Source organism: Rattus norvegicus, chromosome 9 (genome assembly GCF_021556685.1).
Source record: "Rattus norvegicus strain SHRSP/BbbUtx chromosome 9, alternate assembly SHRSP_T2T, whole genome shotgun sequence".
Lineage (NCBI taxonomy): Eukaryota > Metazoa > Chordata > Mammalia > Rodentia > Muridae > Rattus > Rattus norvegicus.
Window position 1 is genome coordinate 36700710 of NC_141542.1, and position 19925 is coordinate 36720634.

The following is a 19925-nucleotide window of genomic DNA, read 5'->3' on the forward strand; positions in this document are numbered from 1 at the left end:
CAACACAATAAAAATAGACAACAAAGACAACAAAATATATATTAAATGTTTTTTTTAAATATCATTGTTAATCATTTGATTTCACCTGGAGGATATTTTATGAGATAGTAATGTTCTATTTTTTTAGTTCTTTTATATTTATATTTTTATGTGTGTGCAGCTATAGGTGGGAATATATAAGTTGTGTATGTGTGTGTGCATGTGCACGTGTGTATGTGTATATGTTTGTGTGTGTTGTGGTGTATGTATAGAGGTAAGAAACAACTTGTTGAAGGCAGTTCTCTCCTTATACTATATGAGTTCTAGAGAAAGGATTCAGGCCCTTGGGGTTTGCAACAAGTAACTTTATCTTCAAAACCATCTCAGTGGCCACGAATTTTCTATTTTTAACCTAGAACTTCCTAACTATCAAGACTAGTGTTTTAGCTGAACTTCAAATTTTAGAAAGTGTACGTTTATGTGATTTATAGTTTACTTTGAGAAACCATATCAAATGGAACTTTTTTTGAGATTGGGTCTTAAGTAGTGGAGACTGGACCTGAACTTCTGCTCCTCCTACATTCACCTTCTATACACCTATACACGTGACAAGCTGGAACTGTTACTCCTTGATTTTAAACCATGTAACCAATGTCTTCATCCTTGGTACTATCTATGCCTTGAACATTTGGGAGCTCCCAGACACCAAATGTAGGACATTTTAGTCAACTTGTATAAAAAAAAAAAAGAACAATAGAGAAAATAAAATAAGGAATGGGAAGAAAATATAGGAAGAAAGATGAGGAAAGGGAAAAGGAAATTAAACCAAGGAACAAAGAAAACAAAAGAGAAAAGAAGAAAATGCAGCTGAATGAATCCTGGCATAGAAGGTTCTTAACGCCTGTTAAGTCTAACTTTTATGAGTCAAAATTAAGAACAGAGAACCGTCATGAAATTCGTGATTTTGGGAACCCAGGAAAATCTCAGAAATCTCCCCCAAAGAATTAGAGTGTAAAGGGTTACCTTATTACAAGAAATGTAGTGTGTCCTGGGGTCAATATTTATAAAACAAAACCACATAATTTAAAGCAGGCCCAGAACAGAAACAATGTCAAATATACATGGAGGTAGGAAACGATCCCATAAGGTGATCAAAACCCAAGTTAGAGATCCAAAGTCAGGTCGCAGACACTTCTCACAAAGAAGCACGGGTTGAGAAAGGTGCAATTTCCTCAGGGAACCTGTTTCCCTCTCCTTGCTAACGGATGAAAGACTAGCCAGGTGGGGGCAGAAGCTCATACAGAGGGCACAGGGTGGGGATATACATATGCTTGCCTCTCCAATGACCAACATAATCCTGGATTGTAAGTTTTATTAAAACGCCCGTAGGCTTCTATGGTATCGTTTCCACCTTACTGCCAGCCTCAACAGAACCACAGGGAGAGGATTGGACACCAAGAACAGAAGGAGAAGAGGAAGAAAGAAAAGCGCTGAGGACTTAGGAATACTGCATAGAATTCTCTTGTAAAATTTACTCATCCGTATCCTGTCAGCTGCTGCGACTTTTCTGATTTTCCTACTTGCCAATGTCTTTTAAAAGCTGAGCAATCATGGTAACAACAGGAATACTGTTTATTCTTGGTCACTGAGTTAATCGGCTCTCATGATGGGCTGTGGATTGAGGATATTATTCATTGGATGTTTCCTTCCTTTTTTTTTCCTTTTGCCTTTGGCAAAACTTCCACCAGCAGTGATAAATAATTCCATACCCCTAAGTGGATATTATTATTATTTTCAAGCGTGAGCCACAGCTGGCTCCTAGCCTGTCAGCTCTCCCGTTGCAGATGCCGCGGTGCGCAAACCTGTTGACGATTGTGTGGGTGGAAATGGATCACCGTCCCTACACACATTTCAGCTCTTTCCTCGAGATGGTGCTCCCTGAGGGGGTTGGGGGAGGCTCAGCCAGGGGGCAGAAAGAGCTCTGGCTGAGGGGAAGGTACAGACCACTGATTTGGCTTGAGACGTCGAAGCATCGCCTACTCTTTGGATGTTTTACTTTGCGGTGAAACTGCAAGGTCGCTTCTATGTCAAGTAGACATGGTGGAACCATGGGCTAGCAGAAAATTTTATCCATTGCATATCCTAAGGCTGCATCATGAATTAGAAAATAAATGAGAGTCTGGTTTTATTTTTTCCGTTTCGCGGTTAATGTCTGAACTCCACTTCTGTTTTCCTGGCTACCTGATCCCTTTTGGCACACATACCTCCTTCAACCTCTGGTGCCTACTGACTTCCCGATGCCCCCTGGCTAGCCTCAATACAATATGCTGCCTGTCCTGGGGCGTTATTTTCAACCTATTACTTCTTTTCCCCATAGCAATTCACTCTTCCAGCCCATTACTCAGGGTCCTGTGACAATGAGTTGAGGTTCCTTCTTAGATAGCCAAACACTCCAGATACATCATCGCGTAGCACTTGGGTTTGTCCCTGGCCCCCTGCTCCGAAGTCAGCTAAAGACCTGAGAACTAAGAAAAAATGCTCAACTTAACGAAACTGGAGACTAACTGGGAAGGATGCAGAGCTTGAAATGCCACTAATTTTATACCTGTGCTGATTTCCATCCCTTTGTGTAGGATCCCGGTTAAGCTTAAAACACTGAACACATTCTACTTTGAAGCAATACAGTGTTGGGAAAGTGTTGGGCTTCTGGGAATGCAGCATCACGAGCAGTTTAAGCAGTGATGGAGACGGAAACCAGAGCTTTGTATTCGGTGAGCATAGAATCTACAGACTGAGCCATAGCCCTCAACCCCTTGTCGAGGATGTGTAACATGAGCATAGCATTTCTCTTACTCCCAAGTGAATCACAGCCTCCCTATGAAGACAAATAGGATTCTTTTGAGTGTGTTGTGTTACCTGGATGTTACAGAATAGCTCAAAAACACATTTTCAGAAGAATTTGAAAAGAGTTAATCAAAACAATTAGAAGTGACTCACTGGTTGGATATTGAGAAAAACATCTTGATGTTTTACAGCACGATTCATGGCTGAGAGCAAACATTGGATGTTGGTGAAAGAAAATTGAATTTGCTTCCACATCTAGTAAGTACTTGGAGATTTTTTTTTTACATATGACACTCGTCAAGTAAACAAACAAGAGAGTGGTGGCTCTGAACTTGATTATGTTAATTGCCAGGAACCTGTTAAATTGAGGTTTGTGACCACAACAACATCATGGTTCTTATGGGACAGAAATTTTAGTCCTCCCAACCTCATCCCAAGGGAGTCAGTAGCTAGTTTCTGAAATAGAGAGAAAAATGGCTGACCACAGGGAATTAGAGATCAAAGTAATGTTCTCACCCCTCCTCTCTGCCTAGTTTCTTTCGGATCAAAGGGATGGTGGTGTCATGAGATGCCGGCATGTTGGTAACACTGCCCCAGGCACCAAATGCCATCACAACCCTTCATGTCCATTACAAACCTGAGGTCACAAAACAGCAAAATGGAGGTGGGGGAAAAGAAATGTAATTCAATACTCCTGAGCAAGGTAGTCTGAAAAAGGGTTTCCGACCAATTGTGGTGTATCCAGATCAGCTTAATGACTTGCATAAAGGGAACCAGCCCATCCCTGCACCAGAACTAGGGAAACAGAGAGCAAGACGTTGTTAAAAAAGGATATGGTGAAAAATTCTTCCAGTGAAGAGACCATTTATGCTGTAGCCACCTCCAAAGCTCCATCCCCATCAGACTATGTGGAGATGCAGTTTATAAACTCTAAAGTGCTCTGGCACTGATCATTAAGCCCGGCCCATGGTGCCACCTTCTATCTTTCTTCTCCCCAAATCTATTTTGTCTTCATTTTGAAATTTAAAAATAAAATGATTAATTTACAACGCAAGTCTTTAAAGCCAGAGCAGAGGAAGGCAGAGAAATGAGTTTCCAATGATGGTTCAGCTCCCTCCACAGGCTGTGACTCTGGACATCCCTTTAATTCTTCTGAGCCCCTGGGTTCTATGTGTTTGAGCATCTGGGCTAAGTCATGCCTGGAAACATATTCCAGGTTTGTATGTTCTAATGACTCTGATACATAGCACAGGATGGCTGTTTTTTTCTCAAAGCCATTTTCAGTTAACAAGGAAATTAAGTAATAAGGGAAATTAAATTTTAATTTTCTAAAGCAATGTCTGACCATATACACACACACACACACACACACATATATATATATATATACATATATATATATTAGAGAGACAATCTACTATAGTCTTCTGAAGCCTGAGAAATATAACATTTCTGAGTGTCAGTGCAGAAAAGACTCTTCAGGTAAGGAATAACCATTGTTCTGCAGAAAAGCTGCAAGGGGCAAAGACTGAAAGAAATATTAAGGCGGGAAAACAGCATGAAATCGAGCTAGAACATATACTTGGTGCCAGAGTGACTAGTTCCAATGATTGAGAATTATTTTAAAAACACACTTTTGCTAACATTTATTGAATACACCTTCTGCCAATCATTATGGTGAGGATTTAGGACAGGTGGCTTGATTTCATCTGATGCAACATGGCATTTTACAAGTTTTTGACAATTAAACTTTCTGTCAGTGTTACAAATTAGGAAGTGAGTGACTGTGTTGAGCTCCTAGCAACTGCATCGAGGCTCCTGTTGGCACATGCCCTTAAGACTCAGGATATTGAACCCTCCATGCTAGGTACCTCTGTTATGATACATTGTTAGTGCTAGCTCTGGCTGCCTCACTGATTAATGAATACGACTCGATACAAAAGTAACAGCCATAAAACAGGCAGCAAAATAATACTCACATTAAAGTTTACAGTGCTTAGCAAATTTTGGCACTTCACCAAGATTTATTAACAAGAGATACTATATTTTTTATTAGCCTTTTCCTCCTAGGATTGAAACAGCACACTGAGAGCAAAGGCCCCAGCCTGCAACTTGGGTAAATTCATTTTTTTTAACAGTTAGACTAATCCTTATCATTCATGTGCCTACTGAACAATCAGGACTCCCTAAAAATAAAATCTTCAGAGTAAGACATCTCTGAGTTCAGCTTTCACCCATCATAACGCACACGCACATGAAATTCTAGCTATATTTAACCAAAAATTTTTGCTTTCTGGGCTATTTAGTTGCAGCAAATTAAGAAAAAAAAGATTAAACGGAACTTAATGTAAGATTGTTAAATACCCAGCGGTCGCTTCATTTTTGCTTTCTCTGGTGTACAATTATGGCTTGAAATGAGAGAAGGCAAGGTGCATTCACCTCCTAGAGAAAAGAATGCAAGTTTGAAAAAAAAAAGTCCCCTTTATTGTTTTACTAGTGCCCCCTCTAGTGGGCAGTTTAGAGTAATACAGGCAAAAGGATTTTTTTTTTTTATAAAGACATTTGAGCACATATTTTGTTTGCTTTCTTACATTTCCTTTTTAGAAACATTCTGAACACAATAATGTGAAATAAACAAACATAATAGTGCATAATAGATGTACAATGGCTTCATCGGCAATGGTAATTAAACGGAGGAGTGATAACAATCTGTGCTGTATTCAGAAAGGGAAAGGTTTTCAGTAGTATGTGGTAGACAGGCATGAAAACATATTTTGCTGGAACCCACTGTCACTCATCTCGCGGCTTGACTTTTTCTCTCCGCCAGCCCGTTTGGCCATTACCCTAAGACATCCACCAGCCACATCCTTCCCATTTAGTTCAAAAACTTACCTCTTTCACCCTTTGTTTTATTACTTTTACATTTTATCAGGTGCATAATTTCCTTCATCTCTAACTCCTAATCCTTCCTCTGTGTGAAAACTACATCAGGTCCTCAGAACCAAGCCATAGTAAACCAACCCTGCTTATGATTTGCAAGCATTTCTTTTCTTAGGGTTTGCTAGCATTGTTTTTTTTTTCTCCCACAAAATATGCCTGCTTGTACCCTAGAAATAAAAAAAAAATAGAAGAAACTACCTGGCCCCAAATGAACATTCTTAACACTGCTTTATCGGATGCTTCCTGGAGGTGTCTTGAGTTTGGTAGGTGTTTCTTGTTCTACGGGGATCTCTGTCAACTTCTCGTTTTATGCATTTAATGTGCTTCCCTGGTGATAGCCTAAGGGAGCTCTCACTAAACAATTAATGGGAGGCATCTCTTGGGAGCCTAATGGGTATTTAGCAGTAAGTTCAATTCCTGCGAATTGTATAATGTGATATTTTGACAACACATATGGAGAAGTTGGAGAAAAGGGCGAACTTTACTTTTAAAAAGGCAAAAAGCACACACACCTGCATGTCTCACCCTTTTGTTAGTGTTTAGAGACAAAGGGTAACCAAGATGTCATTTCCAGTGTTGTTGTGTGTGCCAGCTTTTGCCATCTTGGCATAATACCACGCTCCCGTTCACTCTTACTAACGTAATGTGCAATTCTCAATCTATTAGCGAAAGTAAAATTCGCTGTGACATTTTGATTCCAAAGCCTGGAGCAATGAAAGGGATATCACTGTGCAGGATATTTGTATTATGTTAATAAAAAATGATACTACCATATGATACTGATACTAAGCAGAAAACACTGATTAGTGTTTCCTAGACCACAGTCGCACTGATTTTAGAGTAGTTGTATATCAAAGTTTTGGGTATGATAATAAGTGCATTATCTTGATTAACATATTTTTTAGGCGCTGCTTAAAGCATTTCTCTTCTGTTTGCCACAAGATTAAGGTAGTAGTAAGATGGCTTTCTAAGTGTAATTTATAGATCTCCTAATAGAAATTTATATTTAAAGTGTGCTATATCAGAATAGTGAATTTTGTCACTGGAATATCTTCTGCATCTGCAGCACGATTATACACGTAAAGTAAGGGTAGAGCTCATTTCTAAAGAAAATTAATTGACTTTGATCCACATCAATATAGCAAAGTAAATACAGATCGCTTTATTTCAAAATAGGTCTTAAGTAGTTTTGCGTCTATTTTCACATCTCCGTCTGCAATGCTCAGAAAGTATGTGCAACGTTGTAATCATATGAATGCTTGTCCACGAAGACTTGCACTACATAGATGCTCTAGAATTATATTAAACAGGGGTATCATTTTAATACCTCTGAAGCTTGCAATATTAGTGGAAAGTAATCACTGTCTCCAAATTCCTATAGTTTAATTTGAATAAATTTTCTTTCCGATTTTTCTTACTTTGCCAATGAAGTTTGTCCTCAAGACATTTATTTCATGTCAATATCTTTTCTCAGAAATAAAAATAACTAAAAGACATATTGGCAGAAAATAAACTGTAGCATGATACAGAATGCACAAATTTAAAAGCACAGCTCCCGCCCCAAGGAAGGAAAAGCGATGGTTCAGTATCATCACCTTGGCTGTTCTAATAATTTGTGGCTCCTTTAAGGAGGTGAACGCAAATTCAACAATTATCTTCTCTATCAGAATTTGTAAACTTTTAGTCATCCTCTTCGAAAATGACACCGTCACATGGAGACCGCATGGCAGTAACAATCCCGCATAAATGACCATAAAAACATTACATCGTTTTTCCCACTTCGCTTCCTCATCCTCGGGGTAAGCAATGGATATTTCCCTGTGCCAGGCAGACTTCTCTTGCTCGGCTCTCAGTGAGTGTGGCTGCCTGAATTGTCACTGAACTTACGCTGCAAATTCATATGTTGCGAGAAGAATTGCACAAACATCTGCATCAGTCTATTAAGCATAGCAACTGCATTATGAGGTCAATAAAAGATTGGAGGCAAAAATATCTGGAAAGTAATTACCACTCTTTAATGAATATATAGCCTGGTGATTTCTGAGTGCTGTAGGCATAAACTGTGCCATATATTTTATTGTTTATAAATAAATAGTTATTATCTTACACTAAGGCTAGAAATACATTCCGTTGAACAGTTAATTTGTTGTAAAGAGGCACATTTTGTTTAAACTGCGTACGTATAATGGATTATCAGGTAATTCCAATATGCTGTAATTGAAAATTACCTCTCTCAATATGGAATATTCAATTGCCTTTTGCACATCTGGGAGAAAACTATATTTTCATCTCAGCTATTCTCTTCTGCATTAAAAAGCATGATTTATAGCATATATTTTATGTAGGGAATAACGGCAATACAAAGTCAACCTTATGGTATGAATAATTTAAAATTTTTCTCTAGTTTAAATATATTTGCATGCAAATTATATGATATAATTATTCTCACATAACAGTTTACCTTGCTTAATTTTTTTCCTAGAAGCCCGTTTCTCAAGCTACAGCATCGCATTTATTGTCAACTACCAAATTAAATATACATATTTGCTTACATTATTTCTAGCTCTTTCCTATAAATTAAAATCAAAATGCCATGTTGCAGCATATCCATTATTAGTTGATAATATGAGAAATGATTTTATCAAATAATTGGGCTACCTTCCTATTAAAGTCATAATAAGCTCTTTCTGATATTTTTATGGGAAACTAATTTAAAAGGTATGGTGGATATTTTACAAATAAACGGACCACTCTGATGCCTTCACGAGACTTTAAATTCAAGTACATATGACAGAGAAAGACGATGGTGTTTTCAGGCACCAGAAACAGTGACACAGCAGCAGTAATTTTCATGTCGTGTTTGTAAGAAGCCATAACCTATTTAAAGACTCCCAGCACAGCTGAGCAGACCCTAAAACTTGTCAGTTTAAAATCGAATTATCCAGAAAGCGTTCCACTGCCAAGACTTGTTTCATTTGGTAAACTCAAACTCCATTTGATTTATCTGTTTTCCACATGGAATTTAAACAATAACTGATGATTTGTTTCACCTACGTTAGAGCAGGAAACTTTTTTTTTCTGCCACAGTACATGGTATGGTGGGTGGGTAAGGGGAGAATATTAACCCCAAAACAATGGTATATGTATATGAAAGTGTACCAGGCCATTCTTTTATTCACTGACTAAAAATTAATCCAAAAAATAATGAAAAATTAGCCTACAGTATTAACAGAGGTTATCGTTGTATGTGTAAAACTGACGGGGAGTATTAAAACTCCGGTGTGTGTTACCCGGTGCCGAAAGCTGCCACACTCTGCCGAGAGGCAGATGAAAATGAGAAGCTCTGCTCCTGTCTTCACCATCAACCCCCTGAAGTCCCACAATGCCTTGCAAGAGAATTCATTTGTCACAGCAACTCTGTTTCTAAGTTTAGGAGTCTTAAACATCTCTAATCTTTAGTTGGAAGATATACAAAGCCCCATCCCCTTTGAATAGCACAGGCTTTTCAGAGCTTAGCTTAGTTTCTCCTTATGGGGGGGGGGGGGGACAGCAACAATGCCAGAGTACGGAGGTACTAGAAAGTCAGTCAACATTTCGCCACTTGCTAAGCAACTGACTTATTCTTCCTGGTGGGAGTTGTTAGCTTGTGTATGCCTCCCAATGAGTCTCTGAGACGTGCACTAATCTTAGCTCCATTTTATCCTTGAGGAAACTGAGTCAGACACAGGTTAAAAAGCAGTAGACCAAAAGGTAGCACACGAGATACCTCTGTCTTGAAGTTGGTCCCTTTGGAGAGGGTGGCATGCCAGGAAGAGAGTCGAGCATAATAGGCAGTGGGTTCCACAGCTGGACGGAAAGGCTCTGAGAACTTCGTAGAGGGAACGGTAACAGTTGTTTCTGTCTCCTTCTGCTCCCCTCTTCAACACTGCTTATACCACTTACGACCTCATTTAAAATTACCTGGCAACACAAGTTGATGGGTCTCACATACCGTAGCACACAGCACTGCTTTTTCATAAGTAACATTACAAAGATGGCTTGCCATCATGCATTGAAAGCTAGAGCTACCTGGAGGGTTATGGTGAAAAGGAAGAAGAGGGTAGGACGTAGAGAAATAAATTCCCACCTTGAATCCATGGCCAGTGAGCTTTGAGTGCTACTCTCTCACCAGTGATAGCACTGGGTGCTCTCGGCAGAGAAAAGAGAAACTGGAACTACGTAATATGGTTTTGTATCTAGCTGTAATATTTCATCTCTATTTTCTTAACTCTATACTTGTCAAAGTAGAATATGGGTAATAATCTGAAGCCATTCATATTTTTAGATATTCATACTCTTGTCTGCCTTACTGGGATGTCAGAGGTGCCCTACAACTCATGGCTAAAATCTTAATCTACCTTCTGTGTGCACAAAAAACTAAGGCCCCTGGCTCTGATGGAGCGCCAGGCTGTTCTCTTCTAACATACGGATTACCTGCAAGACACAACCCCTGTCTTGGAAATAATCACAGAACTTTGCTATCATATTATCAACAGCAATGTGTACCAAGACCAAGGATGGTGGTCCATGCCTTTCCAGCCAGCACTAGAAAGGCAGAGGCAGGCAGATCTCTGTGAGTTCAAGGCTTGTCCGGTATACATTGTGAACCCAGGCCTGCCAAGAGTCTACAATGAGACCCTATCTCAAAAAGAAAAAAAAAAAAGACCTGGGGATCCATCCCATACACGGACACTTGCTGATGCCAAGAAGTTCATGCTGACAGGAGCCTATTAAGATGTCCCATGAGAGGCTCTGTCAGAGCCTTATTGATACAGAGGTAGATGCCTGCAGCCAACCATCAGACGGAGCACAGAGACCCCAATGGAAGAGTTAGGGAAAGGACTGAAGGAGCTGAAGGGGTTTACAATCCCATAGAAAGAACAACAATATCAACCAACCAGACCCCCCAGAGCTCCCAGGGACTAAATCACCAACTGAAGAGTACACAGGGAAGGACCCATGACTTCAGCCACATATGTAGCAGAGGATGGCCTTGTCGGGCATCAATGGGAGGAGAGGCCCTTGGTCCTGTGAAGGCTCAATGTCCCAGTCAGTGTAAGGGACTGCTGGGGCAGCAATATGGCAGTGGGGGTGGGGGGAGCACACTCATAGAGGCAAGGAGGATAGAGGTTTTGCAGAGGGGAAACCAGGAAGGAGATAGCATTTGAAAAGTAAATAAATAAAAAATATACAATAAAAATAATAGTGATGATGATGATGATGATGATGACGACGATGATGATATTTAGCAAGGTTTAGATTATATGTGAAGACTATAGAGGGGAACTTTTCCAAATTGCATTCTGGACTACAAAGGAACTCACTAGTCTAGCACATGAGAGACTCCATATTTAATTCTCAGTTACACACCATCGCAAACACATAATCTTAGATTCTGATTCCTGGATAAGCTTAACCATCATCAACCCAGAGTCTGAGGTGTGTTGATTGGCACTGTGAAATACCAGGAGTAATCCACTGGATGCCATTCCGACTCTCAAAAGTTCAGTTTGTAACGGCAACTTTCCTTGACAGATAAAGAAACTTTGTGTTAAGCTAGCTCTGGATCTCGTGGGAGGCACAGTCAGGCGCAGGTCCTGCTCGATCATGAGAGGCAAGGAAGTGGCAGAGACAAGGTGCAGAAGGAAGCAGGGCAAAGCAGACAGGCCTAAAGAACAAAGGATGCTGACACCCTGGTACAAGAAAGCCTCCGGAGGTTGAGAAAGTCAGGTAAAGAAAGGATATTTCGCCTGCACTGCGAGTTTTCAGAACATGACAAATCATGTGGTTTTAGGATAAAAGATAAAACGTGGGAGAAATTTTATTAACGTGTACACAATGAATGAGTCGTTAGTTTGTAAAACAAGAAGCATCTTCTAGTTTAGTTTCTGAAAATAGAAATGCTTTCCCTGATTAGTCAAGACCAAAGGTATCAGGTTTTATCAATGCTAGTAAATTGAATATCAACCCCCCCAAAAAAAAAACTAAAAAAAATGTTATAGCACAGATATATATCAACACCCTTACTTCCTACATTACAACTCTTTCAGGGCCACTAACAGCCCCATCTGAACTAAAAATCATAATGCCAACTACTATTGACAATCCATTGACACTCCGACAGTAGTTGCTGCAATGAGTGACTATATTTTTACTGCTGCTGTTCATATAATGACTAGTTAAAAATTCTCTACTTAAAAAACGTTTAAAGGTATCTGTCAATGTTCTCATGTAAGTCATCATGGACCTGTTTGCTGGCAGTGACTTTGTAAAGAACAGGAAGCTACCAACTGAGTGGGAATAAAAGGAGAGAGAACAGAAACATGAGGTATGAAAATTTTTGATGGATAGACGCAGTTGGTCCTTGGTGCTACAAGTTAGAAAATAGCTCTGTCTGAAGGGGCTTGAGACCCCATATGAACAACAATGCCAACCAACCAGAGCTTCCAGGGACTAAGCCACTACCCAAAGACTATACATGGACTGACCCTGGGCTCTGACCTCATAGGTAGCAATGAATAGGCTAGTAAGGGCACCAGTGGAAGGGGAAGCCCTTGGTCCTGCCAAGGCTGGAGCCCCAATGAACGGGATTCTTGGGGGGAGGGCGGTAATGGGGGGAGGATGAGGAGGGGAACACCCCTGGAAACTGGGAAAGGGAATAACATTTGAAATGTAAATAAGAAATACCCAACTTAATAAAGATGGGGGGAAAAAAAGAAAAGCTCTGTAACAGTAAGTAGAATCAATTCATGTGGTGTTATCTCAGAAATTAGTGTAGTTTGCATAGAAAAATAATGCAGATGCTATAGACAAAGATTACTGCCCCTCTAGTATTGTTTTTAAAAGATAGCAAAAAAAAAAACAGAAATATAAAATTGAAGTAAGTGAGAAATGTCTAGATTTCCCAAAATTAAGATGACCTCCTTTCCACAGATCAACAGAGTCCAAATTCTTTCATGATTTTGTAACAGAATCTCTAAGAACTTAAGGGTGACTATTTCAAATACTCACAAGTCTCTCTCTCTCTTTTTTTAAGGATTTGTTTATTTATTTTATGAGCACACTTTAGCTATCTTCAGACACACCAGAAGAGGGCATCAGATCTCTTTACAGATGGTTGTGAGCCACCATGTGATTGCTGGGAATTGAACTCAGGACCTCTGGAAGAGCAGTCAGTGCTCTTAACCACTGAGCCATCTTCTAGCCCTTGTATTACACATCGGATAAAGGTACCATCAAGGAAGAGTTGAAATTTGTGGTATTGGAAAATGGCTCCAGATCTCTTTTCAGAATGGGACCACTTCTACAATCTAGACACTTCCAAACAGAGGGACTGACTTTGTTTACTTGTAACAGGGTCCTTCACTGAAGCCCAGGCTGACCTCAACTCATGGCAATTCTCCTGCCTCCATGTCCCTAGTAGTGTTGATAGTGTTGATATTGCAAGCAGAAATACTTTGTCTAGTACAGAGCTGATTTTTTTTTTTTTTTTTTTACTGGTTAGAATGGATTCCAGAATTTGGTCCCTACCTGTAGGATAGCTCATTGTTTTTTGTTTTGTTTTTTTTTTTTTTGGTTTTTTTTTTTTTGGTTTTTTTTTTTGTTTGTTTGTTTTTTATTAACTTGAGTATTTCTTTTTTTTTTTTATTAACTTGAGTATTTCTTATATACATTTCGAGTGTTATTCCCTTTCCCGGTTTCCGGGCAAACATCCCCCTCCCCCCTCCCCTTCCTTATGGGTGTTCCCCTCCCAACCCTCCCCCCATTACTGCCCTCCCCCCATAGACTAGTTCACTGGGGGTTCAGTCTTAGCAGGACCCATGGCTTCCCCTTCCACTGGTGCTCTTACTAGGATATTCATTGCTACCTATGAGGTCAGAGTCCAAGGTCAGTCCATGTATAGTCTTTAGGTAGTGGCTTAGTCCCTGGAAGCTCTGGTTGCTTGGCATTGTTCTACATATGGGGTCTCAAGCCCCTTCAAGCTCTTCCAGTTCTTTCTCTGATTCCTTCAACGGGGGTCCTATTCTCAGTTCAGTGGTTTGCTGCTGGCATTCGCCTCTGTATTTGCTGTATTCTGGCTGTGTCTCTCAGGAGCGATCTACATCTGGCCTGCACTTCTTTGCTTCATCCATCTTGTCTAATTGGGTGGCTGTATATGTATGGACCACATGTGGGGCAGGCTCTAAAGGTAGGTGTTCCTTCAATCTCTGTTTTAATCTTTGCCTCTCTATTCCCTGCCAAGGGTATTCTTGTTCCCCTTTTAAAGAAGGAGTGAAGCATTCACATTTTGATCATCCATCTTGAGTTTCATTTGTTCTAGGCATCTAGGGTAATTCAAGCATTTGGGCTAATAGCCACTTAACAATGAGTGCATACCATGTGTGTCTTTCTGTGATTGGGTTAGCTCACTCAGGATGATATTTTCCAGTTCCAACCATTTGCCTACGAATTTCATAAAGTCATTGTTTTTGATAGCTGAGTAATATTCCATTGTGTAGATGTACCACATTTTCTGTATCCATTCCTCTGTTGAAGGGCATCTGGGTTCTTTCCAGCTTCTGGCTATTATAAATAAGGCTGCGATAAACATAGTGGAGCACGTGTCTTTTTTATATGTTGGGGCATCTTTTGGGTATATGCCCAAGAGAGGTATAGCTGGGTCCTCAGGCAGTTCAATGTCCAATTTTCTGAGGAACCTCCAGACTGATTTCCAGAATGGTTGTACCAGTCTGCAACCCCACCAACAATGGAGGAGTGTTCCTCTTTCTCCACATCCTCTCCAGCATCTGCTGTCACCTGAGTTTTTGATCTTAGCCATTCTCACTGGTGTGAGGTGAAATCTCAGGGTTGTTTTGATTTGCATTTCCCTTATGACTAAAGATGTTGAACATTTCTTTAGGTGTTTCTCAGCCATTCGGCATTCCTCAGCTGTGAATTCTTTGTTTAGGTCTGAGCCCCATTTTTTAATAGGGTTATTTGTCTCCCTGCGGTTTAACTTCTTGAGTTCTTTGTATATTTTGGATATAAGGCCTCTATCTGTTGTAGGATTGGTAAAGATCTTTTCCCAACTGTTGGTTGCCGTTTTGTCCTAACCACAGTGTCCTTTGCCTTACAGATAGCTCATTGTTAATGGAGCAGTTTCAATTGTTTTCAAAGGCAACAATGTGGGTTCTTTTCAAGAGCTAATCCTAATTTCCACTTAAATAATTTGGGATTCAAAAGGACAGTACTTCCTCAAACCTATCAGTGAATGTATGTTTCCAAAATACTGAGTGTGTTAAAAAGAGAAAGCAAACATGATGTCCACACAACTTGCATGGAAACAATATTTGGAAACATCCTATAAGCTCATTTCACATGAAGAAATGCTTGTTTTTAGAAAACATTCTCTAATTATGAGGAGTGGCTACACTTAACCAATCCTTTCTATTGGATTGAAAAATTGACACTCAGGTATCTGACTCTAAATACCACATGAGCATTGCCCCAGGACCTCAGAATCTGGGTACTTCACAGTTTGGCTTCTTGTTTTCTTTTTCACGTGATGAATACTTAATTAACCCTGTAACTTAAATTCTAATGCTGCTTTTTGTGAAATCTCCTTCATATAATATTGCAGAAGGAAGTCAGTGGATAGGGAAGCAGACAGGCTAATATTGAGTACAGTCCAACACACGATGAAGGAAAGATTATTATAAACAGAAACTGAAAATTCATAGCTCCTGATTTTCTGGTGCTGTGGTGGTTGGAATGACACATCCCTGTGTGTAGATAAGGTGACCTCTTTCCCCTGACACTATGCCCTGTTGCCCATTCAATCCGGACTCTTATCCTTACAGAGTCCTAAACCCAAGTAAGTCCTTTCTGCCCTGAGTTTCTTTTGTTCATAGTGTTTGGTACAACCACAAAAAAAAAAAAAGTGACTAATACAGATATCATCTACAAGAGTGGACCACTAAAATTTATTATTATTCATAATTTGCTCCTTTACTGTTTTCTGCTATATCAGTATTTCCATTTTTAGATGTAATATACTGTATCTCTGCCTTCAAATAACCTAGAATCTATCATACTATCGGATATAATTTCTCCTTTATGCTCGCACTCATTGAAATCAAGAGTTTTATTTTGAAAGCAAATAGACAAGCATAGTGGCACATACCTTTCATCCCAGCACTCCAGAGGCAGAAACAGGTGGATTTCTGTGAGGTTGAGGCCAACTGAGTCTACAAAGTCAGTTTCAGAACCACCAGAGCATAGCTTGAGGGTATAAATGTAAGTAGGTTGAATGATGGGTAAAATAACGAAGGATCCACACATGGCTGCTACTTCAGAAATTATCTAAAATTAAATAAAAGCATTTAAAAGCACAGCCAAACCAAACTGGAGATGCTGGTAGATATTGTAATTATACATAAATAAATAGATTATGATTTCTTATATGTGTATATACATGTATATAATTACTACACAAATATAAGCCCTTCCTTAATAAAATGTAAAACTTTAAAGACAGACAATCTGTTGTTTCATTATTTGTATATCTTTTTAGCTGTGATATTGCCTGGTACATAATAAAAAGGTACACAAGCATTAACTGCTAAATAAATCAACCACCTAAAATATTTTTCTGAGACACCAAACGGATTACAAACCCCCTTGAGTCTTTAGAATGCCAGAAATCCTGTAGATAGAATGGAGAATTTTGCCAATATTTTGACTGCCAAAGGGCTTGTGCATTTGGTGTGTGCTCTCTTTGAATATCTGCCTAAAAATTCTTGCAGAGCTGAGACCAGATTTTATTATTATTATTATTATTATTATTATTATTATTATTATTAAAAATTTGTTCTTTGACAATTCCATACATGTGTAGAATGATTTCATGTTATTCTCATGCCCCAATCTTTTCTTCTTTCTGTCCCTCCCAATGACCTCTCCAAGGACTTACTAGGCTCTTTTGCACATTTGTTTTGTTTTGTATTGTGCTGTGTTGTGACCCCACTGAGCTTCATCAGGGACATTGGAGGAACATACGTTTAGAATTTCCCTTTGGAAGTTGGTGGGCTCACCAGTGGTACACATGGGGAACTAAGGACACCCCATCCACCAGTGTCCATCAACAGTAGCCAATAGCTCAGCTGGAAGCACCAAGATCCTTGATGAGCTCCTGTTAATGGCTGTTAATGAATTGCACTGTGATTACAATGCACAGTAGGATCACGTAACTGAATGGGGTAGGGTCTGCAAAACAAAACAGCAGCAGAAAAAGACTTCTAAATGCCGGTCAGCCAAATATTCAGACACATAATCAATCTGAAGTATGTTGGTGCAGAGCTCACCTGTATTCCTTTGACCAGCTCTCCTGTAGGTTTGCTTCTGAGCACACAGCTGAGGCACTTAATTCTGTGTGTGCCATCGTGCCTGATCCACCACACACACTGCCCGAAACTTTGGCTCAGATTTGAAACTACTGTGTGTGATGAGTTGCAATATTTTCACTGTACTCAAAAGTTCTCTGCTCTTATAGAAGTGATGGCTTAATGGCAAGATGTGAAGTCTTGGGTTTTTCCTACCATTATTCCTTGGCATGTAATAGTCGATTTAGTGAAACATTGGCTTTTATGTGTTAGAGTGATTGGATTTTAAAATTGCTATTTCAGGGGCTAGGGATATCCTTCAGTCAGTAACGTGACTCATCCTCAGCATCCATGTAAAAATTGAGACATGATGACCTGTGCCTCTAATCCTAACACTGAAGACATGGAGACAGAAGGATTCCTGGCATTTGCTGGCCAGCCATTCTGCCTGAAGTGGCAAGCCCCAGGTTCAGTGAGAGAACTTGTGTCAAAAAAACAGGTAAGGAAGATACTTCAGTGTCTACTACATGTACGTGTGCACCCTACACACACCAGAGTACACTCATGGACACTCACTTATCACACACAGAAAATGTAGTTTGAGTTCCTGAGAAGCTTCATAAAAATTTAAATTCTCCCCTCCCTTGGGAATGTAGTAGGATTTTCAGAAATCCCTGAAATGTACCCTGTGAAACAACATTCTCAGCATTGCCAATTATAAAAAATCAAAATACTGATCAACTCTAAAAAATGCTGAAGATGTTCTACACTCCTTAAGCTTCAAATATTCATCCAAGATTTAATTTTTATGGAAATACAAACACATCTGTCTTACTAGCATGTGAATTTTCTACTATCTTTTATAAATGATAAAAATGACATCTTATATATACACCAAATGATTGTTTCCAAAATAAAACACTTTGTGATTTGTTATCAGTATGTTACTTAACTTTATCTGCCTAGTTACCTTAGACTATGCAAAGTGTGAATTGGAAAATGTTGCAGGGACACTGCTATGTATAATCTAAAACACCAAAGTTCCCTACTCAACTAAACCTAATTAGGTCAAGGACCAACACAGACTTAAGTAGCCTATAGTGACTGACAATGTTAAAATTTTAATATCCTCACCTTGAAAGGCAGAAAAAGACAGAGGCCCTACCCATCCTTGTAATGCACTGTGAGTGCAGCTCTCCTGGGAATGCCTCTTCTGGAGGATGAACCTCCGCACATAATGAGAATGTGGAGGAGAAGTATTATGATCCTTACTTTCATCACTCAAAACCTAGAGGTACAAACAGCTTTCACAGTTAGTATTGAAGCTTCTGGATAAATAGAATTCCCTATACTTTGAGTTTAGAGTGGGAAGTTTATTACATAAAGAAAAGACTACACAGGATACACTGACTCTGACTGCATTCGTTTATAGAGAAGAAAACTAAGACTGAGGAAGGAGGGCGTTAAACAATAGCAGGACTAAACTCCAAAATCATAGTAGGATTTTGTTTGTTTGTTTCTGTTTTCTAAGAAATAAGATCTTTGAATACTGATTGCAGAGACATTCCCTCTGCATTTAAACATGAATTATTTTGTGTGCTTTTACCTGATTGTTAATAGATTTTGGAGGAAACATGTCTTCTATATTTGACCTGCTATTTCACTCAAAATCTACTCCCTTAGTTGCATATATATAGAGATTATCCTCGACATACACTGATATTATGTTTCAATATCATAGTTAGAATAAAATATCTTAAACCAAAATGCATTTAAGATATCTAACCTAGTCAGCATGATACCATTTAGCCTAACTTTATGAAATACATGTTCATAACATGTACCTTACTGAAAAGTTAGGCAGTACTAGAACCCAAAACTATGTTATAACAAACTTGAATGAGTAAAGCAATTTCTGGAATGGCATGTTTAACTTTTATATGATGGTTGAGTCAGTACGTGTGTATGACATCTAAATATTTGGTGACATTTTGTTACTGATTTTAAGGTGGGGCAGGTGTGGAAAGATTGCTCAGTGGTTAAGACCACTTGCTACTCTTTTAGAGGACCTGATTTCAATTCCCAGCCTTTACATAGCAACTCAAACCATCTATAACTCACATTCCAGGGGATCCAGTGCACTCTTTTTTTCTTCCCCTGACTTGCATACATGTGACACACATAAAATATATAAGTGAGCACTCATACAAATGAAAAAATAAATAAATCTCTAAAATAGAATCATGATCAAGGTGTGTCACAAGCCATTTACTTGTGAGGGTGATATTTTCAGGTTCCATGGATAGTCGGGTCCAAAATCCTGATTCTATCATTCACTAATGATGTAACATTTGGAATAATAGCAAAATGTTCCCTGAATACTCTTTAATAATACATGGAGCAAAAAAAACAGAAAACAAGGCAGGTTTACATAATAATAACTTACATTTAATATAGTCTCTTTTCCACAATTGCTCATGGTGTTTTGCATCCAGGACATTTACCAGAGATGGTTAGGTTGTCATACTTCTCTCTAAGTTAAGGTAGTATTAGCTTAATAAAATACCATTATAAAATTATATCTGTTCCATCCATACAGATTTATCAAGAACTAAATCCTGAAGCCTGGTATAGCATATGTGGAAATACTTCTAGCCTGATAAAAACAGAAAATAGGTAGGTATAATTTCTGTAATGCTAAAATAATAAAAGTTCTGTGCGTTATTATTTTAAATTAGATCAACCATGTTTAAAGAAATAAAG